The sequence below is a fragment of the Notolepis coatsorum genome (assembly GCF_963971535.1).
Source record: "Notolepis coatsorum genome assembly, chromosome: 3".
NCBI lineage: Eukaryota > Metazoa > Chordata > Actinopteri > Aulopiformes > Paralepididae > Notolepis > Notolepis coatsorum.
This window is the reverse complement of record NC_140167.1, coordinates 199,745,440-199,772,021: the sequence shown is the minus strand read 5'-3', so window position 1 is coordinate 199,772,021 and position 26,582 is coordinate 199,745,440. Positions and strand designations below refer to the sequence as shown.

Genomic DNA, 26,582 nt, shown 5'->3' with positions numbered 1-26,582 from the left:
TATATATTTATCTATTTACCTTATTTTCTAGCACCTCGCTGGTATTTAAATATGTTTTAGTTAAGTATTGTGTGATTTTGTGTGAAGGGCGGACTAGCAAAGTAAGATTTTCATTGTATGGCAAACTGTCTGTTTAACTGTGCACGTGAGAATAAACAATCTTAATTGAATCCAGAGTGATTCGACGAGAATCGGCAAACACTTCGGCCATTTCCGCGTACGGTTCGTCTTTCCCCGGGCGGACTCGTGCTTCCCCGGGGCGGACTCGTGCCTCCCCGGGCGGCGTCGCGGCGCCTCGGCCCTCCTCTCCTCTCTCTCCGTGTTGTTGTTCGTGCTCCCTGTGACGCGCGGAGGTGCAGCCGTTCTGACGCGGAGCCTGACGTGTCGGCCGGCCGGGATACAAGTGGAGCTCCGGAGGCCCGGAGGAGTGACGACGGGAGTCTGTGTCGGTAAGAGAGACCCCGTGTCCGGGGCGGGGAGGGGGGAGACACCGGGGGAGACAACCGGGGGAGAGCCACGGTCTGCTCGGGTTCGGAACAAAGAGATCATGGCGCCGCGGCGGGCTGTGATGGAGGAGGAGGAGGGAGGCTAACCTAAACCCTCTCATCAGATCAGGGCGGTGCAGCGTGTGCGGTGACGGGACTCGAACATCAGTCCCCGCGCTGTCTGTCATCAAATGACGCTAAACGGCGGAGCGCCTCTCTCCGCGCACGGTGCGCACCGGCGGCTCCACTGCGCATTTCCTCCGTCCGCGCACGGTGCGCGTTCTGCAGCTTTGTTCCCATTGTCTCCCGGAAAACTGTTTTTAAACCAATTTTTATTATTATTATTATTATTATTATTATTATTATTATTATTATTATTATTATTATTATTATTATTATTATTATTATTATATTATTATTATTATTATTATGGAATATAACATCACGTGCCTCTGTTTGGTTCTGCACCGTGTTGTTAGCGACAACAACAACAACACAACACTATAGAATATAGAGGCTTAATGCCTGCATTGTAATAAACACTCCTACCGTCTCAAGTTTCACGTTTTGTTTGATTTGAAATCACATCATGTACATTACAGTGTGAGCCGCCTCCTGAAAGTGTTGCGTCAACAGTAAAAGAAAACAAAAAAGGAATAGAGACCAAACACTATAATACAACATATTATATATGAATGCCTGCTGTGGCCATATTATACATGTCTCTTGTTTAGGTTTGAACCGAGACTGTGGGGGTCAGGGGTCAGGGTTAGGGTTCGGGACCGGGGGGCGTGCCGCCCGCCATGTGGCCCTCATGTCGTGACACAGAGAGCACGGAGTGACTTTTGAAAAACGGAGAAATCTGCGAGCAGGCCAATCATACCGCGCAGAGGGAGGCGACGCACGCGTGAGATCATCACCGTGCTGTTGACTCTGTACCGGGAGAAGTACAGTCCTCTGATGTGTGTCTTCACCTCCCTCTCTCTCTCTCTCTCTCTCTCTCTCTCTCTCTCTCTCTCTCTCTCTCTCTCTCTCTCTCTCTCTCTCTCTCTCTCTCTCTCTCTCTCTCTCTCTCTCTCTCTCTCTCTCTCTCTCTCTCTCTCTCTCTCTCTCTTTCCATGACTGCTCTTCCAGTCAGGGCTTGTGGCTACTGGCATGGCGTCAGCCGGGAGCAGGGAGCAGGCAACCTCCTCCTACAGACTCCTCGATTCCTTCACTCCCTATTAGGGTGCAGCCAGGGGGGACTCCAAACAGGAGTGGTGCAGGGTAGGGGGGACTCCAAACAGGAGTTGTACCCAGACCAGAGGGAGAGGCTGGTTTCAGGCCAGGCCGTACCCAGAGTGAGAGGCTGGTTCAGGGCAGGCCGTACCCAGAGTGAGAGGCTGGTTTCAGGCCAGGCCGTACCCAGAGGGAGAGGCTGGTTCAGGGCAGGCCGTACCCAGAGTGAGAGGCTGGTTCAGGGCAGGCCGTACCCAGAGTGAGAGGCTGGTTCAGGGCAGGCCGTACCCAGAGTGAGAGGCTGGTTCAGGGCAGGTCGTACCCAGAGTGAGAGGCTGGTTCAGGCAGGTCGTACCCAGAGTGAGAGGCTGGTTTCAGGGCAGGTCGTATTCAGAGGGAGAGGCTGGTTTCAGGGCAGGCTGTACCCAGAGGGAGAGGCTGGTTTCAGGGCAGGTCGTACCCAGAGTGAGAGGCTGGTTCAGGCAGGTCGTACCCAGAGTGAGAGGCTGGTTCAGGGCAGGCCGTACCCAGAGGGAGAGGCTGGTTTCAGGCCAGGCCGTACCCAGAGTGAGAGGCTGGTTCAGGGCAGGCCGTACCCAGAGTGAGAGGCTGGTTCAGGCCAGGTCGTACCCAGAGTGAGAGGCTGGCTCAGGGCAGGCCGTACCCAGAGTGAGAGGCTGGTTTCAGGGCAGGCCGTACCCAGAGGGAGAGGCTGGTTTCAGGCCAGGCCGTACCCAGAGTGAGAGGCTGGTTCAGGGCAGGCCGTACCCAGAGTGAGAGGCTGGTTCAAGGCAGGTCGTACCCAGAGTGAGAGGCTGGTTCAGGCCAGGCCGTACCCAGAGTGAGAGGCTGGTTCAGGGCAGGCCGGGGACGATATAAGGACAAGCTGATTACACAAGGCACCGTCCTAAATACAGCCTTAATACCAAGGGATTTGTTATTCAAGGCCTCTGTTTTGAAGACCGGTACGTCCACAGTTCTGTCTGTTAGGGTTGGGTACCGGACCTGTGAATCGATACCGGTACCCAACAGTACCTTTTTTCTGTACTTTAGTCTCTAAAAATGTAATCTACCTACCTCAGTTGTAAAATATTTGTCCAAACTTAAAATGATTTATTATCATTATTATTTATTTAGAACAATTTGTTAATATATATATAATATATAATATTGCAGCGAGCGTTGTCTGCATCTAGCTTTGTAAAGTGTAACAACACAACTACGACTATGCTTGCACCTCATGGTACCAAAGCACCTCAAAGGCGCTAAAAACAAAATTACAAACATCTCAAAACAAACTGGTCAGACTACTGCTTGACCTTACTCCTAGAACCCACCTCACCCCTGCCCACTTTGACAACCTAGGATGGCTTAGAGTAGACGACAGAGTACAACAACTTGCAATGGGCCTGGTCTACAAGATACACTACACGACCAAGGTACCCATGTACATGTCAAAATACTTCCCAAAGGTCAGTGAATACCACGATCACAACACCAGAGGGAGCTCCACAAATCATGTTAAACCCAGATTCGGCTCAAATAAGGGACTAAACACGTTTCGCAATTATGCCACATCAATGTGGAACGCCCTACCCAAAGCTGTAAAGGAATGTGGATCACTACCCACTTTCAAAACCTCTCTCAAGGGACACCTACGGGAGACTGCAATTCAACACTGGCCCCTGTAAATATCCTAACCCAACCCCCTCCAATGTACAGTCATTTACCTAGTATGGTTTTGTCAATAGTTCAATGTACAATTGTGTTTGTTTGTACAGTGTCTCCTCCCCCCCCCCCCTCAATGTACAGTGTTACTTGTTTATACAGTGTGCCCCCCGCCCCCCCCAACCACCTCCAATGTAAATTACCCAGTATGGTTGTCAATATCCCAATGTACCCAACCCCCCCCACCCAACCTCCTCCAATGTACAGTTTCTACGTCAAATGTATATACTCCCCTTTCTTGACTCCTTCTGTATCACAAACAGTACTGTATTTGCAAATCTGGTATGTCATAAATGTATAGATGTAGCAGTACTGACTATCTGTATGTCATGTATGTCATATATGTCTATATGAATTGAAAATGGGGGACCCTGATGGAAACAAGACAAACGTCTTTCTCAGGTCTGCATCCCCTTAACAATTGTATGTATTGAGCCGTACTGTATTGTACCCATTCTGCAATCTGTTAAATAAAGTTTTCATTCATTCATTCATTCACTTGCAACCGTTTTCGGCTTGCCATCGCCCCGACTGCTTTGTTGTTGAATCAAGTCAAATCCTAGGTAAGCGTCACGTGTATTGTGCGCGTGAACGTTGACGTGAACGTAGGGGTGGGCGATATATCGAGTATACTCGATGTATCGCGGATTGTTCTACCCGAGATGTAGTACTGTACTATATCGCGAACATCGAGTATTTAGTTTATATGGCGCCGCCCGCGGCCGAGAGACACTCGCAGTGCTTTCCTCGAGAAGGGACGGCGGAGCTATAGGATAACGTTAGTGTATTGGTCCCAAGTGTAGCAGGGACGGCGGAGCTATAGGCTAACGTTAGTGTAGTCAGGGCTGTACAGTGCGATATAATGTTGCGGTTGTAATTTCATTAGACAGACCAGCGCGGACCTTTAATAACATGTAATTTAATTGACACGAGCAATGAGCTAACGGTAGCTGCTAACCAAGGTATCCATTAGGATTATGCTAAGCTAACTAGCGACTAACCCTGGAAAACGGTCAAAGCGGACTCCACAAGACTAGTTCCATTCGTGAGGAAAGGGGGTGGGTTATATTGACAACGCTTGACAACATAAGTTCAAACATAACTTCATATTTATTGGTTATTCATTTCTGTATATCATTCAATTTCCATCTCCGTGTGTCTCCATCTCCATCTCTTCCTAATTACATTCGAGTGTGACGTCATCACCTACGGCAGCTTAGACGATCAAAACGCGAACCTAGAACAAAACCCGAGGGGGGGGGGGGGGCTGGCTCTCTTGTTCATTCTCGCCCTCTCTCTCTCTCTCTCTCTCTCTCTCTCTCTCTCTCTCTCGCTCTCTCTCTACATTCAATGATTTAAAGTACACTGTAAGAAAAAAATCGGTAAAAAAACGGTAGAAGTCCGGCAGCTTGGCGCCAGAGATTTTCTGTAGAATTTACATTGAAATACCCTAATTAAAATAAAGTGGAAAAGCAATAAATTTACAGATAATTCTGTTTATTATTTGAGAACCAGAGAACAGAGAACCACTGTTAATTGACAGGTTAGGTTCAGCAGTGAAACACTGTTATTTTACAGGTTTTTTCCTACATTATTATGATCAAACACCTTCAATAAAGTGACAGAACTTAAAGTTCAGCAGTGAAACACTGTTATTTCACAGGTTTTCCCTACATTTACGATGAAACTCCTTCAATTAAGTAAGTTCAGCAGTGAAACACTGTTATTTCACAGGTCTTTCCTAAATTATTACGATCAAACTCCTTCAATAAAGTGACAGAACTTATAGTTCAGCAGTGAAACACTGTTATTTCACAGGTTTTTCCTAAATGATTACGATCAAACTCCTTCAATAAAGTGACAGAACTTAAAGTTCAGCAGTGAAACACTGTTATTTTACATGTTTTCCCATAATTATTACAATCAAACTCCTTCAATTAAGTGACAGAACTCAAAGTTCAGCAGTGAAACACTGTTATTTCACAGGTTTTTCCTAAATTATTACGATCAAACTCCTTCAATAAAGTGACAGAACTTAAAGTTCAGCAGTGAAACACTGTTATTTTACATGTTTTCCCATAATTATTACAATCAAACTCCTTCAATTAAGTGACATAACTCAAAGTTCAGCAGTGAAACACTGTTATTTCACAGGTTTTTCCATAATTATTACAATCAAACTCCTTCAATTAAGTGACAGAACTTAAAGTTCAGCAGTGCAACACTGTTATTTCACAGGTGTTTCCTCAATTATTACGATCAAACTCCTTCAATACAGTGACAGAACTTAAAGTTCAGCAGTGAAACACTGTTATTTTACAGGTTTTCCCATAATTATTACTATCAAACTCCTTCAATTAAGTGACAGAACTCAAAGTTCAGCAGTGAAACACTGTTATTTCACAGGTTTTCCCATAATTATTACAATCAAACTCCTTCAATTAAGTGACAGAACTCAAAGTTCAGCAGTGAAACACTGTTATTTCACAGGTTTTTCCTCAATTATTACGATCAAACTCCTTCAATAAAGTGACAGAACTTAAAGTTCAGCAGTGAAACACTGTTATTTTACAGGTTTTCCCATAATTATTACAATCAAACTCCTTCAATTAAGTGACATAACTCAAAGTTCAGCAGTGAAACACTGTTATTTCACAAGTTTTTCCAAAATTATTACGATGAAACACCTTCAATTAAGTGACATAACAGTGAAACACTGTTATTTGGCAGGTTTTTCCAAAATTATTACAATCAAACTCCTTCAATTAAGTGACAGAACTTAAAGTTCAGCAGTGAAACACTGTTATTTCACAGGTGTTTCCTCAATTATTACGATCAAACTCCTTCAATACAGTGACAGAACTTAAAGTTCAGCAGTGAAACACTGTTATTTTACAGGTTTTCCCATAATTATTACTATCAAACTCCTTCAATTAAGTGACAGAACTCAAAGTTCAGCAGTGAAACACTGTTATTTCACAGGTTTTCCCATAATTATTACAATCAAACTCCTTCAATTAAGTGACAGAACTCAAAGTTCAGCAGTGAAACACTGTTATTTCACAGGTTTTTCCTCAATTATTACGATCAAACTCCTTCAATAAAGTGACAGAACTTAAAGTTCAGCAGTGAAACACTGTTATTTTACAGGTTTTCCCATAATTATTACAATCAAACTCCTTCAATTAAGTGACATAACTCAAAGTTCAGCAGTGAAACACTGTTATTTCACAAGTTTTTCCAATATTATTACGATGAAACACCTTCAATTAAGTGACATAACAGTGAAACACTGTTATTTGGCAGGTTTTTCCAAAATTATTACAATCAAACTCCTTCAATAAAGTGAGAGAACTTAGTTCAGCAGTGAAACACTGTTATTTTACAGGTTTTTCCAAAATTGTTACAATCAAACTCCTTCAATAAAGTGACAGAACTTAAAGTTCAGCAGTGAAACACTGTTATTCCACAAGTTTTTCCAAAATTATTACGATGAAACACAGTGAAACACTGTTATTTGGCCGGTTTTTCCTAACTTATTACAATCAAACTCCTTCAATAAAGTTATGCCACTAAAAACTCAGCAGAGAAACACTGTTATTTTACAGATCTTTCCTAAATTGTTACAATCAAACTCCTTCAATAAATTGACACCACTAAAAGTTATTCAGACAGACACTTTTATTGTACAGATTGTTAGAAACAAAAAGCTTCAAGTGTTAACAAACGATCAGGATTGTAAAACTGCTTTATTTTGGAAGCAAGTGTGCTGTATAAAACAGATTAAAATGATTTAAAACTTTAGCTTGCAGTGTTTGTTCAAATGTAATGTTTAAATACAGTATGTAAAGTTAAAAACCTATAGAAGTACAATCTAAACACTATTTATGGATCAATATGCATGGCAGCTGCCACCATTGGTGTGTGAATGTGTGTGAATAGGTGAATGAGAGGCCATACGCGCTTTGGATAAAAGCGCTATTGCTATATAAGTGCAGTCCATTGAACATAACATAATGGCCAAGTAGTAAATTAAACTTTATGTCCACAATTCTGAACTATCCCTTCAATGTCATCAGATGATTTCAACTTTTAAAAGCGGAGAAAGCAACATATTGTGCTGTTGAACCGAGGGGGTTGTGGTCAGGTCTACAGTTTTTTAGCTTTACCATTTCAGTTTTATATTGTTTTCCACAATATTCTCCCGACCCCTGGGGGCTCCATAATATATGTGAACATTATACTGTTTAATTCAGAATCCCAACTATACAGTGTATTACTAAGTAAAAATCAAAACATACCACACCACAAAAGGTCAATGAATCAGTGGCACAAGTGAAGAGCAGATAAGGAACAATCCTCCAGATAGGCAGTAATCAGCTGGATCCTTGGTGCATGGTGCATCTGGGAAAATAAAAAAAGGACACTATGATTCACTGGAAAGTCCGGGACTGTACATTAGGAGGGGTGGGTGGTAGGAAAAAAGATACATACGGTGGGGAGGAGACTGTCTACAGATACACCTGTGTGATGTTGCTACGGAGTTAAGCTAATAAACGTATACTATACTCACAACCACAGCAGGGGACACAACTATTTTGTTACCCTGCCATGTGGCGGACAGACCTCGCAAATGTCACTCGCCCAATAGCCTCCAGCTGCAACCACTCAAGTCCCTGAGTGATGACTGCTTGGCGCCGCCTCGGTAGAAAAAATTCCCTTTTCATGATATTTGGCGCCTCTGATTGGGTCAATTTTGTTTCAATCTGTATGCATCTACAAATCATATTATACCAGGTAGTCAATTCCGTTAGACTGCGAATCAAATTGATGGATCTCCCCAATCAAATTGACGGAAATCCGTCTTGAGACGGAACACTTTAATGCCTGCATTCAACATCGATTATCTATTGTTCAGGATGTAGGAACGTTATACCTTTTCATTCATACAAAAATACAAAAATACCTTCTAGAATATAAGTATGTTTTATCATTTTCTGTAGTAATTCCTAGAACGTGAGTTATAGACCTAAATGCATCGATTGCCGTTTATTCCCTAGACACGCTATATTAAAAAATTCAACTGTATATGATCGTATACGTTATGCATCATCATGCACGGAGGAAAGGGGGGTGGGGGGGCGTTTATAATTACGTGATCGTCAGTAAATGCTTTATGTAGTATGGGTGATATATTGATCAGATGGTTTGCAGTGAAATGAATAAATTGGGCTGAAAATAACCAGGGTATCTGCAGGTTTAGCCCAGTCACAGGCCTGTACAGTGCGAGATATATCTCGCACGTGCTACAGCAACAGCGGTCTGTGCGATGAATGGATTTACTTCACTAGCACTGGTGCGATAGGGATTCGGTTCATATAGATACTCTTATTTTGAAAATCCTGTAGCGGGTCTCATTTCTGCCCACGCGCAGCTCCAGCTATAATAACTAGGCTCGACAGCTAGCAACATTCAGGTGCATATGATACTCTTATTTTGAAAAAACTCCGTGACAACTCGACGAGTCATATCCGCCCTATCCGTGCTTGCAAGCAGAGCAGCGTGTTGGTGCGCACTGCTGCTGCGTTAACACAGCAGTGCGCCTACACGTCCCGAAATAAGTCCGTGGTGTTTTTTTTTTCTCGCAACGGGTCAAATGCATCTACATGCTTTGCACCGTCGCCATTCCTTTATGCGCACATCGCCCGAAATTAACGTTTATGTACCATTACAATCACTACAACGTTAGCAAGCTAACAAGCTAATCCTGATCACAGGCAGAGCCAGCAGACAGTGTGGAAAGGGAAATGGGGGGGCACTCTCTCCCCTTCCCTGTGTGTGTGTGTGTGCGTGCGTGCGTTTGGAAAGACGATGAAGTCACTAGTCAGGACTCAGGACAGGAGTATATTATAGTAAACTGAGGATGGACAGATAATGTTGATATTCAAATATAAAAAATTTCGAGAGGAGTGGAAGTTTGAAGACAGACTAGACTACATTATGATGCAGGGGTGGTGAGTTGAAACAGTGTGTGTGAATGAATGAATGTAAACTTTATTTAACAGATTGCAGAATGGGTACAGTACAGTACGGCTCAATACACACAATTGTTAAGGGGATGCAGACCAGAGAAAGACGTTTGTCTTGTTTACATCAGGGTCCCCCATTGTGTGTGTGTGTCCCAACCGACCCCACTTCTATGTTTCAATAAATTATTTGCATTTAAAACTATTAACGCTGACTCATTCCTTCAGTCCACTCAAAATTATGCTAATATTCCTTATGTTGTTTATGATATTAATTGAAAATAGCATATGAGAGTATTACTATTATAGTAATAATAACACATGGCGATATACTAAATGACAGCCAAACATGGCACTGCAACTAAATAACACAAATACAATAGGCACATTTGTGACTGTTACAAATATAACACGTTTTATACTTGTGCTACAAGATTTTGGCCTGTGCTACAAAACTATCAACCTCTGTAGCACCAGTGCTATGTGCAAAAAAAGTTAACGTACAGCCCTGCAGTCAGATTTAAGGCTTTAAGACTTTTTAATGCCACTCAGAATTAAATTTAATACCAATTTCACGATAACAAAATGGCAAAAATCATGGGTACTCTCAGTACTCATTCAAGGGTACTACGACTATGCCTGCACCTCATGGTACCAAAGCACCTCAAAGGCACTAAAAACAAGATTACAAACATCACAAAACAAACTGGTCAGACTACTGCTTAACCTCACTCCTAAAACCCACTTTACCCCTGCCCACATTCAAAACCGCTCTTAAAGAGCACCTACGGGAGACTGCAATTCGAAACTGGCCACCGTAAATGTCCACCCCCCCCCCCCCCCCCTCCTCCTAATGTACAGTCTCATCCCCATCATATATATATAATATTTTCTGTTAGGATCTCTGGGTAACAGTACTGTATATTATTTGCATATCGTATATGTCACAAATGTAACAGTACTACAGTATATACCTGTATGTCATGTATGTCCCTATGCCATAAATGTCATGATGTCATGTATGTTTTTACTGTATTTATTTCTGTATATGTTCGGACAGAGATACAGGATGGTTTGAAAGCTCGGCGTTGCTAATAAATATTTTTTATATTTTTTTATAAACTGCTCAAAGCGGCATTATTTCCGCCGTTGGGTGATCACAGCGCTTGCGCACCATCCCGTATCTCTGTCCGAAACCCTCGTGCAACTGTGAGCACATTTGTAATGTCTCTGTACTTGTATAACGAACGGTTCGGCCAGAACCAGTCCTTAAGGGTAAATCTAGGTTGGTTTCCCATTGAGGAGCAAGTGACTGTGGATTCACTCGGTGCAGCACAGTCACGAAAGGGGCTAGTATGGACCCTGATGTAAACAAGACAAACGTCTTTCTCTGGTCTGCATCACCTTAACAATTGTGTGTATTGAGCCGTACTGTATTGTACCCATTCTGCAATCTGTTAAATAAAGTTTTCATTCATTCATTCAGCCAGCCGCCGCGCTCACTGGGGCTATTGATAGCGTCAATTAATTGTTGTTGTTGTTGGTACTGCCGCTGCGGATGTGAACGGGGCCGGAGGGGCTTTGGGAGGATGGGAAAGTTATTATTATTATTATTATTATAATAGTAATTGGCTATCATACGTGCCTAGCTAGCGTTAGCTAAAAGAGCCCTCGCAGTGAAGTTATTATTATTATAGCTATCATACTGCAATATAAACTGAGTTTTATAGTGAAAAGAGCAGCTTTATTTTGGTCAAGATTGAAGGCCCTATATTGCAGGAAATTGCACATACAGGTGTTCATTAAATGTAAAAAAAATAAAATAAAAAAAAAAGAATAAAAAAGAATCTTGCACCCCCACTTTCAACTATAACTAGGCGGCCATGGGTGTATATATGAATTTTGAATGCCATGGCGAAAAAATTCAATATTGATCTCAATAACGCTGTACAGCGAGATCCAATAGGGTCCAGCTGCAGACTCGGAGCCTCGGTCCAGATTGGAACTTCCGCCCTGCCACAGGACTATTACTCCTGTGACAGGGCAATGCGCTGATTGGCGGAAAGTACGGAAGTATCTCGAAGTACGTCTGACGTATCTCGAATTACATCTGACGTTTCTCTACGTTAGCGAACATTAAACGTTGTATTCATAAAATAATATAAATTCAGCAGCATGGGGAGGGCCGGGGGGAGGGGAGGTACAGGTAGTAGAAGACATAGTTATAGTACAGTGGAGAAGTAAAAATAGAATAAAAAGGCAGTGGAAACAATATACAATATTATTAACTCTTGTATTTTATTTTTTTATTATTTTTTAAACAAACATATAAACAAACATGACAACACACGATAAGATATACAAGCATTAATTGTCAGGGCACATCCAATGAGATCACCTTTTAGTTAGTTGTCTTATATAAGATATACCCATAATACCTGTTATCTAAAAAAAAAAACCTACACACATATGCTCAGCTCGAACCCCCCCCTCCCGGACCCCACCTTGAGAAGTACCTCCACTATCCCTCGCACCTAACCAGACACTACCATTATAAGCTAGCTTTTATTCTCTCCACCACTTCTAACCACATTGACATTTTGGATTCATTGAGACCCAGAATTCTTGCTGTAGATATTTCATGGTAAATTACATCGAGATATGTAAGAAACCAAACTTTACTTCACATTTTTTCCGGTTGAAACCAGCGTGATGCGATCAGCTTTTTGGCTACTGTGATACCCGATAAAACCAATCTCTTTAGCTGTGGATTCACTGCAAACTCAAAAACATCATTCAATAATAATACCGAGGGGTGTACAGGTATATTCCAAGATACGAGTTTTGATATTTGTTGGGTCACATCTTTCCAGAATGCCTTAACTGGTGAGCAGTCCCAATACATGTGCATAAATGTCCCTTCGTCCCCATTTGTACATTGGGTGCATTTGGAATCTTGTTTAAGCCCCATTCGGCACAGTCTTATAGGAGTCAAGTATGTCCTGTGAATATAGTTAAGATTGATTTGTTGATGATCCGGGTTCCTTGATGTAAGTCGGACATTTGCCCAGGCTCCTTGCCAATCAAAGTCATTTTCCAGGTCTGGTATATCCCTCCTCCAGACAGAGTCAAGTTGGAGGGTTTCATACGAGGACGTTAGTAATTGATGATAAAATTCTGAAACAAAACCTCTCGATGTCTCTCTTGCGTAGAAGAATTTGTGGTATCTGTGGTGTTCAATTGGTCTGTCTAATGGAACACCGTGAGACTTCAAACATAGCTCTAACTGTTTGTGAAAAAGCCATGTGGACTTGGTGAGATAACATTTTCTGCGTATTTCTTTATCACTACGAAAACCCTGTTTGTTAAAAACATCCCCTAATGAGTGTATGCCTTGCTCTTCCCATATAGGGAATCTTATAGGTCGTTTTCCAATTAAGAGAGCATTGTTATTGAATAAGGGAGTATGATTGTGCCATTTTTGTGGGTTAGGATTTTTTTTTTGTGATTCACGCCATATCCGGATCGCATGAGTAATTATGGGGCCAAATTTCCGTTCACAGTGCTTGATTGGTAGTTTAGTGTATGCTATGTCCTTCAGTCTATGTGGGGCTACTATGTTTTCTTCTATTTTTCTCCAGGATGCTAATGCTTGGGAGTCAAACCATGTTGTCAATGGACTTAATGAGTACGCCTTAAAATATAGGAAAAAATCTGGAAATGCCATGCCACCATCTGCTTTATTTCTCTGTGCGGTGGATCTTTTTATACGTGGTGGTTTGTTATTCCAAATAAATTTGTATGTGGAGGAGTGTAATCTTTTCCAGTAACCCTCTGGAGGGGGTAACGGTAGCATTGAACAGAAGAAGTTGATTTTAGGTAGTACATCCATCTTAACTATTGATATCCGTGCTTGTACTGTGTTTTTAAGTTTTGCCCATCTATCAAGGTCGTCTTTGATTTTGTTTTGGATTTTTGTGTAGTTGTGCTTCACCGTTTGTCCTATGGTAGGGAATATTTCCACTCCCAAGCATCTGAAATGTTTTACCATCGGTATCTGTCCTGGGAGGGTTGTATCTTTTTTTGCAGGGGTGTTAAGTGGAAGGAAAGCCGACTTTGGCCAATTTATCTTAAATCCCGATAAATCACCAAAGTCCTCAATCAACTTGAGCAGATGAGGCAATGTGGTGTTGGGGTTTTCCATGAACAATATTACATCGTCCGCATATAAACTAATTTTTTGTTGTGTGCCCTTGATTACGATAGGTTCTATGGATTGGGATTGTCTTATATATTGTGCTAAAGGCTCTAATGATAGATTGAACAGTCCGGGACTAAGAGGACAACCCTGTCTGGCAGAGCGTGATACCGGAAATATTTCGGAGATGATTGTGCCTGTTGTAATCATGGCCGATGGGTCTTTGTATAATACTTTAATCATATCGATGAATCCTTTTCCTAACCCCATCCTTTCTAGCACTGCCCACAGATACGACCATTCCAGCCTGTCAAAGGCCTTCATAGCATCCAGGGACAGCATCGCCTTAGGTATGGTGTCCTCCTTGTCGGCATCAAGTACGTGCAGTATACGTCTTATGTTCTCAGTGATCAGGCGGCCTCACAATATTATTAACTCTAATAATAACAGGCCTCGCGGGCTCATTATAATACGAGAGCCGTGGGTCTGCATTGTATAGAGCGGATCCCCCGGCCATATTCAAGCGCTGGAGCGCTTTGCGATGGATAAAACTGTATTAATATAGTAGTAATAATAGTAGTTGGCTAGTTGCGCGCTTCTGGCCACCTCCCGCAGTGCGCGCATACACACATACTGTCTGTAGCCTATACAGTACGTGCAAAATTAGTTGTCATGAGCCAATCGCACAGGTTGCCTCATCTCATCTGGCTCTGCAAATAGATCTAGAGTCTGAATATCATATATAGCCTGCTGATGATCTCTCTCAAATCCATTCTGAGAACGGAATGCAGTGCCTGCGACGCGGGTCTTGATTGATTGATTGATTGATTGATTGATTGATTGATTGATTGATTGATTGAAAATTGTATTAACAGATCATGCTGGACCTACAAAAGGCCTTTGACACTGTCAATCACTCCATTCTTGATTGAACATTTTATTAACAGATTGCAGAATGGGTACAGTACAGTACAGCTCAATACACACAATTGTTAAGGGGATGCAGACCAGAGAAAGACTTTCGCCTTGGGGGGGGGGGGGGGGGTCGGGTAGGAGGGGTGGGTGGGTGGGGGACACTGTACAACTGTACAAGCAAAACTGTACATTGGAATATTGACAAAACCATACTTGGTAATTTACTGTACATTGGAGGGGGTTGGGTTACAACACAGGAGCAGAGTATAAACAACAGTACAGGAATGAGAAACAGTACTGTACTGTTGTTTATACTCTGCTCCTGTGTTGTAACCCAACCCCCTCCAATGTACAGTAAATGACCAAGTATGGTTGTCAATATTCCAATGTACAGTTTTGCTTGTACAGTTGTACAGTGTCCCCCACCCACCCACCCCTCCTACCCGACCCCCCCCCCCCCCCCCCCCCCCCCCCAACCACCTCCAATGTACAGTCCCCCCCCCCCACCTACCCAACCTCCTCCAATGTACAGTTTCTACGTCAAATGTATATACTCTCTTTTCTGGACTCTTTTTGTATCACAAACAATACTGTATTTGCAAATCTGGTATGTCATAAATGTATAGATGTAGCAGTACTGTCTATCTGTATGTCGTGTATGTCATATGTTATGATGAATTGAAAATGGGGGACCCTGATGTAAACAAGACAAAAGTCTTTCTCTGGTCTGCATCCCCTTAACAATTGTGTGTATTGAGCTGTACTGTACTGTACCCATTCTGCAATCTGTTAATAAAATGTTCAATCAAGAATGGAGTGATTGACAGTGTCAAAGGCCTTTTGTAGGTCCAGCATGATCTGTTAATACAATTTTCAATCAATCAATCAATCAATCAATCAATCAATCAATCAATCAAGACCCTCGTCGCGGGCACTGCATTCCGTTCTCTGAATGGATTTGAGTCGAGAGAGAGAGATCATCAGCAGGCTATATATGATATTCAGACTCTAGATCTATTTGCAGAGCCAGATGAGATGAGGCAACCTGTGCGATTGGCTCTTGACAACTAATTTTGCACGTACTGTATAGGCTACAGACAGTATGTGTGTATGCGCGCACTGCGGGAGGTGGCCAGAAGCATGCAACTAGCCAACTACTATTATTACTACTATATTAATACAGTTTGATCCATCGCAAAGCGCACCAGCGCTTGAATACGGCCGGGGGATCCGCTCTATACAATGCAGACCCACGGCTCTGTTATTATTAGAGTTAATAATATTGTATATTGTTTCCACTGCCTTTTTATTCTATTTTTACTTCTCCACTGTACTATAATTATGTGACCTGTACCTCTATGTCTTCTACTACCTGTACCTCCCCTCCCCCCGGCCCTCCCCATGCTGCTGAATTTATATTATTTTATGAATACAACGTTTAATGTTCGCTAACGTAGAGAAACGTCAGACGTAATTCGAGATACGTCAGACGTACTTCGAGATACTTCCGTACTTTCCGCCAATCAGCGCATTGCCCTGTCACAGGAGTAATAGTCCTGTGGCAGGGCGGAAGTTCCAATCTGGACCGAGGCTCCGAGTCTGCAGCTCGACCCTACTCGCGAGATCTGGCGGTCAAAGCATGGCGGGCAATAACCCTTTACAGCGTGGATGTGTTAATAATGATTTGAAGATGTTTACACTTTTATTTACAACCCTACTGTTCTCCCAAGAATTAAATAAAGGTTTGATGATGATGACATGTCCTAGAAGAGAGATATAGATAGAGTGGGTGTGTTTGTGTTTGTACATGGCAGTTATACTCACATCAGCTTAAGGGAGATGCCATCCATGTCAATTCAGCATAGGATGATTCAGATGGCCTTGTGGTCAGCAGGGTCCCCCTCTGGCTGCTGGCCTCTGGTAGAGGTGTAGATCACCAGTGTCATCCCTCTGAGAACACAATTAGACTTTAGACAGTGGCTTGCGAGCACGATGAGCCTCATTTCTTTATTTTGTGATTGCTCTATCTATCTGATCTTATTACAAAATACTTGCCTCCTAGATCACTAAATGCGGGGCTCCTATCCTATTGAACATATTTTACTTTGTGTGTTTATTTTAACAATAATTTGTGATGCCATCACACAAACTGGCATTTAAAGGGTAAAATTTAAAAAAGTCCTGCACCAGAATGCAGGAAATTAAGTTTTTGTAACAAAATAATTGTGTGTGTGTGTGTGTGTGTGTGTGTGTGTGTGTGTGTGTGTGTGTGTGTGTGTGTGTGTGTGTGTGTGTGTGTGTGTGTGTGTGTGTGTGCGTGTGCGTGTGTGTGTGTGTGTGTGAGAGAGAGAGAGAGAGAATGATGGACAATTGCTTGCTGTGTGAGAGAGAGAGAGAGAGAGAGAGAGAGAGAGAGAGAGAGATTAAGTACATTTGCTGAAATACAGTTGTTCTTAATTTTCTCACTTGCTATGTGAGAATGTTAGTTATTATGTTCTCAATACCCCTTGCATTGTATGAGTTGTGTGGAAGCGTTTGCTAGTTCTAGTGCTATCCCTTTGTACATTGTGGCTGTGTCTGACAAAAGTTAACAATAAATAATGGTATTAGGAATACATTTGCCTCCTGCGTGAACTGTGCATAGCTGAATAGACTGTATTTTAACACCGGTCATATGGTGGTACTTGGAGAGCCAGCTACATTCTCAGGTGGTACTTGGTGTAAAAAGTTTGAGAACCACTGATCTATCGTGTATAAAATTCAACTCACAATTCTACATGGGCTTCAGGTGGTGGTCTGCGTCTTCAGGTGGTGACATACTTCCCGCAACTGGCCAAGAATCTCTGAAATATTGGATTGATTGACAGTGACACACAACAGAATATTATTTTATGCCTGAATTTCCCCAAAATGGCTAATTGGACAGCACTTCTCCACCATCAGTGGCTATACGTGTCAGATAGGTGCAGATAGGAGAATCTGTCTGAATGACAAAGAAATCGCTTAACTCTCCCTCCCTCGGCCGCTATTGGCGCGACGGTGTAGCGGTCATTCCTATATGGCTATGACTATGAGCCCAGATGCAACGAGTAATTGTCTACTCAAAATCAACTAAGTGTCATGATTACGTCATTACAACCTGGGACTTGGATGGAAGAGCAGGAAAGATCCAATGTCTTCAGTCAAAAATCCGCCAATCAATGCAAAGGTAAACATACGTCTTTAGAGACGTTTTATATAAGAATAAACACCAGTGAACTTGTGTATAAAATTCAACTCACGCTACAGGCAGTCTCTGCCTGCGTGCAACTGCTGGTCTCTGGTGGTAATTCAGGAATGGCTTCAAGTTCCTCTGGCGAAGAATCTCTGAAATATTGAATACGACAATAAAAATGTTATGCCAGTGAGAGAGGGAGACGGAGATAGAGGGAGAGACAGACATAGCACTGCTGTGTCATCAAATGACAAAGGCTTTGGCAATGTAGGTGTTGTGTGAAGTGGAGGGGGTCGAGGTGAGAGAGACAGAAAGACAGAGATGAAAACACAGATAAAGGTGTGAAGTTTGAAGTGGGGTGAGAGAGACAGACAATATTGAATTGAAAGATAATACTTACTGAGCTGAATCAATGGCAGTGTGGTAATAGGGGCTGGAGTTATACATTGGCATTCCTAGAGAAAGAGCAACATAATTAACAAAATAAGGAAAAAATAAGCACCATCAAAGTAGTTATCAATGAGCACCATATAACCTACAGTAGCAAGTGTACCTAGCTCCATATACCTAGCGCATGTCTGGTGGTAAAAACAAAACATGATTTGAGAATGTGTTAGTTAACTCACCTTGATAGCGGCGATGATTGCCAGCGAATTCTAAAAAGAAGACGATCAAAATATTCAAAAAACCTTGTATGCAATTTATCAAGACTGTATATTATATATATATATATATGTTTAGAGTAGCAGGAGCTAGAAGTTCAAATATGTCAGTCTTTCAAAGCCCCATTTTTTATATATAACAAAAGGCAGAATGAACATCACTGCCACCCTGCTGGATTAAATTCTGAATTGCAGGTAGGCCTGAATAAGTATTTACTGTGCAAAATAACCAAAACCAGATAAATAATATCTGTTTTTTTATGAAGCACAGATCATGTTAATTAAGTATTCTGAGTCTGAGCAGACAGAAAACCATCTTACCCTCAGCAAGGGATTACTTTGTGCTGAAGACTCACAATGCAACACAACAACTGCAAGCTAAAATGCCTCACATACAAAACGAAATAAAATAGAGCCATGGCTGTGTCCCAAGTTTAACACAATTGAACTATAATAAAGTATTTGTTAACACTAGTTACAACAATGCTTATGTAACTATTAAAAACGTACATTTTAATCACGAAACAAAATGGCAGAATAACATTAGCTAGCATTGTACAGACACTGTACAACTGTACATAAATATTACAGTGACAGTCCAGTTGAGTTAATGGATGGAGGGGGGGGGGGGGGGGGGGGCGTTGACTTGCAACGGATGGACTATAGTGCAGCAATGCAAGTTCAATTCACAGTTATTACTACAGACCGGTGGCACTCACCTCTGTGGTCATGAAATGTTTCGAGAGGCTGGTCAAGGACCACATTTGTGCCTCCCTCCCCAGTGATATGGACCCTATGCAATTTGCATACAGGACAAACAGGTCCACTGACGACGCAGTCTCCCAGGTACTGCACAGCACCCTCTCTCACCTTGACCGTCAGAAGGGGGGCTATGTGAGACTGTTGTTCATACAGCTCAGCGTTCAACACCATAGTCCCCATCACCAGACTGGTGGACAAGCTGATCGAGCTGGGTCTGAGCTCCGCCCTGAGCGCCTGGGTACTGGACTTTCTGAGTGAAAGACCCCAGGCGGTCAGGGTGGGGGGTCAGACCTCCAACACCATCACCCAATTCAATTTCATCAATTTCATCTCTGTGCGTCAGAGTTAATTTTTTTACAGAGCGCTAGCTGCTCCCTACTTCCAGTCCTTCCAGTGCTAAACTATAGGCTATAGTTGCTTGCTTCCAGCCCTTGTGCTAAGCTATAGCTAGCTGCTCCCTACTGCTTCCAGCCCTTGTGCTAAGCTATATAGCTAGCTGCTCCCTACTGCTTCCAGCCCTTGTGCTAAGCTATAGGCTAGCTGGTCCCTATACTGCTTCCAGCCCTTGTGCTAAGCTATAGCTAGCTGCTCCCTACTGCTTCCAGCCCTTGTGCTAAGCTATAGGCTAGCTGGTCCCTATAATGCTTCCAGCCCTTGTGCTAAGCTATAGCTAGCTGGTCCCTATACTGCTTCCAGCCCTTGTGCTAAGCTATAGCTAGCTGCTCCCTACTGCTTCCAGCCCTTGTGCTAAGCTATAGGCTAGCTGGTCCCTATACTGCTTCCAGCCCTTGTGCTAAGCTATAGCTAGCTGCTCCCTACTGCTTCCAGCCCTTATGCTAAGCTATAGGCTAGCTGGTCCCTATACTGCTTCCAGCCCTTGTGCTAAGCTATAGCTAGCTGCTCCCTACTGCTTCCAGCCCTTGTGCTAAGCTATAGGCTAGCTGGTCCCTATACTGCTTCCAGCCCTTGTGCTAAGCTATAGCTAGCTGGTCCCTATACTGCTTCCAGCCCTTGTGCTAAGCTATAGCTAGCTGCTCCCTACTGCTTCCAGCCCTTATGCTAAGCTATATGCTAGCTGGTCCCTATACTGCTTCCAGCCCTTGTGCTAAGCTATAGCTAGCTGCTCCCTACTGCTTCCAGCCCTTGTGCTAAGCAGGCTAGCTGGTCCCTATACTGCTTCCAGCCCTTGTGCTAAGCTATATAGCTAGCTGCTCCCTACTGCTTCTAGCCCTTGTGCTAAGCTATATATCTAGCTGCTCCCTGACACATGCCTCCTCTATTTGAACGACCACATCAAACAAGAGGTGGACGCGGGCAAATACTGCGGCATGGTCATGCTGGACCTACAAAAGGCCTTCGATACTGTCAATCACTCCATTCTGATTGACAAGCTAAAAGCAATTGATTTTGATAGCTTATCAGTGAGCTGGATGCAATCCTACCTGGAGGGGAGAGAACAGATGGTAGAGGTAAACGGTATACTCTATCCCCCCCCCTCACAGTGAGCTGTGGTGTTCCACAAGGAAGCATACTAGGACCGCTACTCTTCCTAATTTATGCAAATGACATGTCGTCAGCCTGTGACTGCAACTTGTTCCTGTTTGCGGACGACTCAGCCATGCTGGTCTCTGACAAGAACAAGTTGCAGGCTGAAAAAACCCTCAGCTCGGAACTATATAGGCAAAATCTGCATATGGCTCGCTGATAACAAACTATCATTACACATGGGCAAAACAGAGTCCATTCTCTTCGGTTCAAATAACAAACTCAGCAAGACCGACGGCTTCTCAGTTGCAGTGCATGGGTGACAATATTGTCACAAGGAAAGACGAAATTACCTACCTGGGTTCCATCCTAGAGGCAAATCTTTCCTGTGACAAAATGGCATCCAATGTAATAAAAAAAGTCAACCAACGAACTAGATTCTTGTACCGGATCTCCTCTCAAGAAACAAGAATACCCTGAAGACTCTGGCAGGAGCCCTCATTCAATATACTACGACTATGCGTGCACCTCATGGTACCAAAGCACCTCATAGGCGCTTAAATCTAAATTACAAACATCACAAAACAAACTGGTCAGACTACTACTTGACCTTACCCCCAGAACCCACCTCACCCCTGCCCACTTTGACAACCTAGGATGGCTTAGAGTAGACGACAGAGTACAGCAACTTGCAATGGGCCTGGTCTACAAGATACACTATACGACTAAGGTACCCATGTACATGTCAAAATACTTCCCAAAGGTCAGTGAATACCACAACCACTAGAGGAAGCTCAACAAATCATGTTAAACCCAGATTCGGCTCAAACAATGAACTAAACACGTTTCGCAATTATGCCACATCAATGTGGAACGCCCTACCCAAAGCTGTAAAGGAATGTGAATCACTACCCACTTTCAAAAACACCCTCAAAGAACACCTATACGGGATACTGCAATTCGAAACATGGCCCCTACAAATGTACATTTACATTTACATTTAGTCATTTAGCTGACGCTTTTATCCAAAGCGACTTACATGTTCTGTACGACAAGCCATCAGGAAGGGCACAAGCTGAGCAATAATGTTCATCAAAGTGTTGAGTGCTGGTTAGTTTATTAGGACAAGTGCATGACAGTACGGTTAGTTAGGGTTCGATTATTTTTTTTTAATTCAGATAATGGTTGAAGAAGTGCGTCTTTAGTCGACGGCGAAATATTGGACGTGTTTCGGCTGTCCTAACTGGGGTGGGTATAGTTCATTCCACCATTGTGGGGCAAGGACTGAGAATAGGCGACTTCTCTTTGATGACCCTCCCGGAGCTTGGATAGGAGTAGGTCTGAGGCGGCCAGAAGATGCAGAGCGTAGGGGTCTTGAGGGTGTGTAGTTAGAAACCATTGACCGGAGGTAGGCGGGAGCGGTTCCCTTTGCCGCACGGTATGCTAGGTCGAGGGCCTTGAAGCGGATTCGTGCAGCAATGGGGAGCCAGTGCAGGTCCCTAAGAAGTGGGGTGACATGGGCCGACTTCGGTAGGTTTGAGATCAGGCGGGCCGCTGCGTTCTGAATGAGTTGAAACATTTCCTAACCCAGTTGTCCCCCCTCCAATGTACAGCCCCCCCCCCCACCCCACCCAACCCCACCCCACCTACCCAACCTCCTCCAATGTATACAGTTTCGACGTCAAATGTATATACACTCTTTTTCTGGACACTTTTTGTATCACAAACAGTACTGTATTTGCAAATCTGGTATGTCATAAATGTATAGATGTAGCAGTACTGTCTATCTGTAAGTCGTGTACATATGATGAATTGAAAATGGGGGAAGTCTTTCTCTGGTCTGCATCCCCTTAACAATTGTATGTATTGAGCTGTACTGCACTGTACCCATTCTGCAATCTGTTAATAAACTTTTAAATCAATCAATCAATCAATCAATCAATCAATCAATCAATCAATCAATCACATTATAATTACATTGTCATTTAGCTACCGGCAAAAGACACAGATACCTATGCAAGCTGTTCTGCGCATGGGAGGTTCTTATATAAATCCTCATCACACAAAAAAAAAAACTTTTTCCGCCCTGAAATACAGGAGCAGCAGCAAGACCCGACCCAGTAAGACATTTATATTAAGTCATTGTTTTCAAATAGTCATTATATAATAGAAATCTGCGACTGTCGTCTTGTCTTAAAATGTACATTTCCACGTATTTTACCGTAACAATATGCTAGCGTACATGTTTGTTCGTGCAAAGCAGCTAAAGCAATGAATGTGTTCATGCACACATGTAAGAATTAAGAATGGGAAATTCAGAAATAAAAAGTATACACTTGGTAGAATCAATATGAACAAAACTTTGCATTATATTCGAAAATCATTTAAGGTGTATTCGTGCACACGTGTCCCGCATGTCTTTGGAAAGACTAGATTACTTATTTGCCATGAAAGAGTTCTCTGCAGTATATGACAGCAGTCATAGAGTGTATATTTTCAGCAATACGTTTGTTTAGGTTAAGGTTAAAACTTAGGAGATTTTATCTTTTTTTAAATGTGATAATATTTCCACAGAGGTTGTTACAGCAGGATCTCACTGCCACCTATTGTATAGCCTATGTACATGTATGTACCACGTGGATGGTTTGCAGGTTATTGTTACGAGACCGCCGCCATCTTATGACCGCCGCCATCTTATGAGTGAAAACAAACTAATTTCTACCATCAAATGGCATTTCACTATTTCGAAAGCCTTTCTAGGCGAGATATGCGTCAAATAAGCTTGCCCTGATTGACTTGTCCAAATTGGTTCAGTTATCTGCAATATTGGCTGAGATATATTAAACAGATTTGTTTGCGGTTTTTTGATAATCATGTCCTTAATTTGCATATAAATGATACATGGGACACTCTGACAACTTGTTAACATAAGCCTATAATTTTTTTCAAATCTAGAAACACTGGTTAGAAGTATATTTCCGGGGGGTGCATGATACCCCCCTCTATCCTAAAGATGATTAAAGCCCAACCTCCAGGTTAAACCCTACTGATCAATTATGGGTAGTTTACATCATTGGTATATAATTTCATTATTTATTTTTTTCCATTTGACACCGGAAATGCCACTCTGAAAGAGTTAAAAAGGTCCACGCACGAATAACATGCACGTGCGAATCAAAAAAGCGTATCAAACGCCGACGTCACTACAGCCAGGTGCATATTAATGAGCCGAATCTAAAAGCTAGCACGGCCGTGACGTCACTTCAGGAAATGCCTTGCCCGTCCGGGTCATAGTACTAGTTCAATGGTGGCCCACTAGGTGCATCACAGTTAGCCTATATAGTATATAGCTCCGCCGTCCCTGCTGCCTACAGTCAGGACCACTACACTGACGTTAGCCTATGGTTCTCTCCTCTTTGTGTGCCCCCGTCCTCGCGGGTGTCCTGCGGAGGAGCTTGTGGACGCGACAACAGCGGCGGCCGTTGTTAGCTCATAGCTATCGTGAACCACTAGCCTTTACGGGCTCGAGCACCCTACAGCATAGACATCTATATTCTATTATAGATATCTATGCCCTACAGGCTGCCACCATTGTCGCCGTTGTCGCGTCCATGGCCCCCCGGCAGGGTACCCGTGGGGACGGGGTGTACAGAGAGGAGAGAACCATTTTGGGTCGGCCGGTCATGCCGGCCAGCGAGCCGGATGTCGGGATATTTTGTTAGCACAATAGCTACCAAGCTAAGCTATGTTAGCTACTAACGTTATAAACACAATATGTGTACAACGACACAATGATTTACATTATTACAAATATGGTAACGTGGTTGTGGCTTTAGAGATGGGTGGCTATAATCACGGAGCAATAGTGTTAGGTGAAACAGATACATTTTCATTCGGCTAGTAGTAGCAAGCATATATCAGTGCCATGCCACTTTTTACTTGAGGTATTTTGTAAAGGTGAAGAAATGGTTCACATACACACAGCTGAACCGACGAATCGCACAGTTCAAATATGTGGGTTCTGATGCTGGTTCTGCTCCTTGTGAAGTAAGTATAAGTGGTATGAAGATTGGTGGTCAGGCGGCTGAGAATTGGTGTCTTTTGAGAGTCTTTTGAGACTTCTACCAGTGATTATTGGGGATAAGATGTCGGATACTAAGGATCCAGTGTGGCAGTTACTGATCTTGCTGAAAGAGCTTTGTGAGTTGGTCTGTGCGCCCAAGATATCTGTACCTCAAATCTGTTTCCTCAATGTTCAGATTCAAGATTATCTTGAAACAAGGAAACAACTATTTCCCACAGAGAAACTCAAACCAAAACATCACTACCTCGTCCACTATCCCTCTTTGATCGTGAAACTTGGTCCACTCATACGGTTGTGGACGATGAGGTTTGAGAGCAAACACTCATACTTCAAAAGATGCATAAGGAGGACACAGAACTTCAAAAATGTGTGTAAGACACTTGCAAACAATCATCAGCTGCTTCAGTCATATCTGAACTCCAGCTCTTTCTTTCCTGCAACTTTGCAAGTAAAAAACATGTTTCCTTACCACACTGACTTGTACAGTGACCAAGTGCGTGATGCGGTTAAAGCAAGCTCGCTCCCACATCCTGAGTTGGTGTCCACAGAAGTGCAGTGGAAGGGTACCCTGTATAGGAAAGGCTATTTTCTATGCATTAAGAATGAAGAGTCAGTGGAATTTGGACAAATTGAGCTCATTCTGATGAAGGAAAACAAGTGTGTGTACTTCCTGGTGATACCACACTCGTCATCCTATCTGGCAGAGTATGGCCTCTATAACCTTGGAGAAGCAGCTAGACAAATGGTTTGCATCAATGCTGAACAGTGTTTGGACTTTTATCCACTAGCTGCATATAGTCTATGTGGAATGACAGTCCTGTCCCTTAAACACAGTGTTCTGGATCAGTAGCTTACTGAATTCGCTACTGACGATATATGGGGTGGCTGATTAGTTGGGGAGGGGATGGGAATCTCAGTTATATTTGATCTTGATTCTTGGGAGTAATGATTCGATTCATAATTGATTGGGTACATACATTCTAAATTCTAAATTGCTGCACGAGGCATATATAACATGTAGTATAGGCATCCAAATCATTCTCATACACACACACACACACACACACACACACACACACACTGAGGACAGACTCAGGCAAAGTGGCAGGATAGGTGTCAGCAGTTGGGCGTTCAGTGTCTTCACACACTTCCACACACTGCAAGGAGGAGCTGGCATCAAACAGCTGTGCCCCTCAGCCAATGCCACCCCAGGTGAGCCAATAAAAACAGCCGTATTTATTTAGCATTGAACTACCATCCTAAACAGCTTTCATTACTGTTTTTTTTTTGTTTTTTTTTTATCTACTTTTTCTGCCTTTTCTGTGATTTTTCTCCCCATCCCAATTTACCTCTTGTGCCAATTCTCCCTCCCCTGTCCTGATTGTTGCTCGCATATGCCCCCCACTGGTCGGTTGTAGGGAGGATCGAAGCCTTGCATCACATGTCCCCTCTGATACATGTGGAGGCAGCCTGTCGCATCTTTTCACCTGCTAGCTTTTAGCTAAATCTGGGCTCAAGCTGTGTTTATCGTTCTTTGTAGTCATGGGTGACCTGGGCAGTTACATAAATTCAGTGCTTCCAGGCTCTGGACTACAACCTTTACTACTGGATTTACTTGACGGCCTCGGAGTGACTAGTGTGGACGATCTACAGTTTTTGCAACCGCATGAACTTGAAGGTGTACTGAAGCCGGTGGAATCCAGAAAGTTCATTGCTCATGCCAAGCGTAAGTGAAACATTGACTGTCACTCTATTTGAGCATGTCTTCATTTTTATATAGTAGAGTGTATGTCAAACTGACTTTT

At 42.9% G+C, this 26,582-nt stretch overlaps 1 protein-coding gene across 1 annotated transcript in view; it reads left to right on the top strand.

The window, feature by feature from the left end:
• Nucleotides 1-345: 345 nt before the first annotated feature.
• Nucleotides 346-26,582, top strand: part of LOC311226128 (cyclic AMP-responsive element-binding protein 1-like) — a 122,874-nt gene continuing 96,637 nt past the window's right edge. Inside the window, exon 1 of the mRNA XM_084311502.1 lies at nt 346-449. The gene's annotated coding sequence lies outside the window, so the exon portion shown is untranslated. The remainder of the gene's footprint in view (nt 450-26,582) is intronic.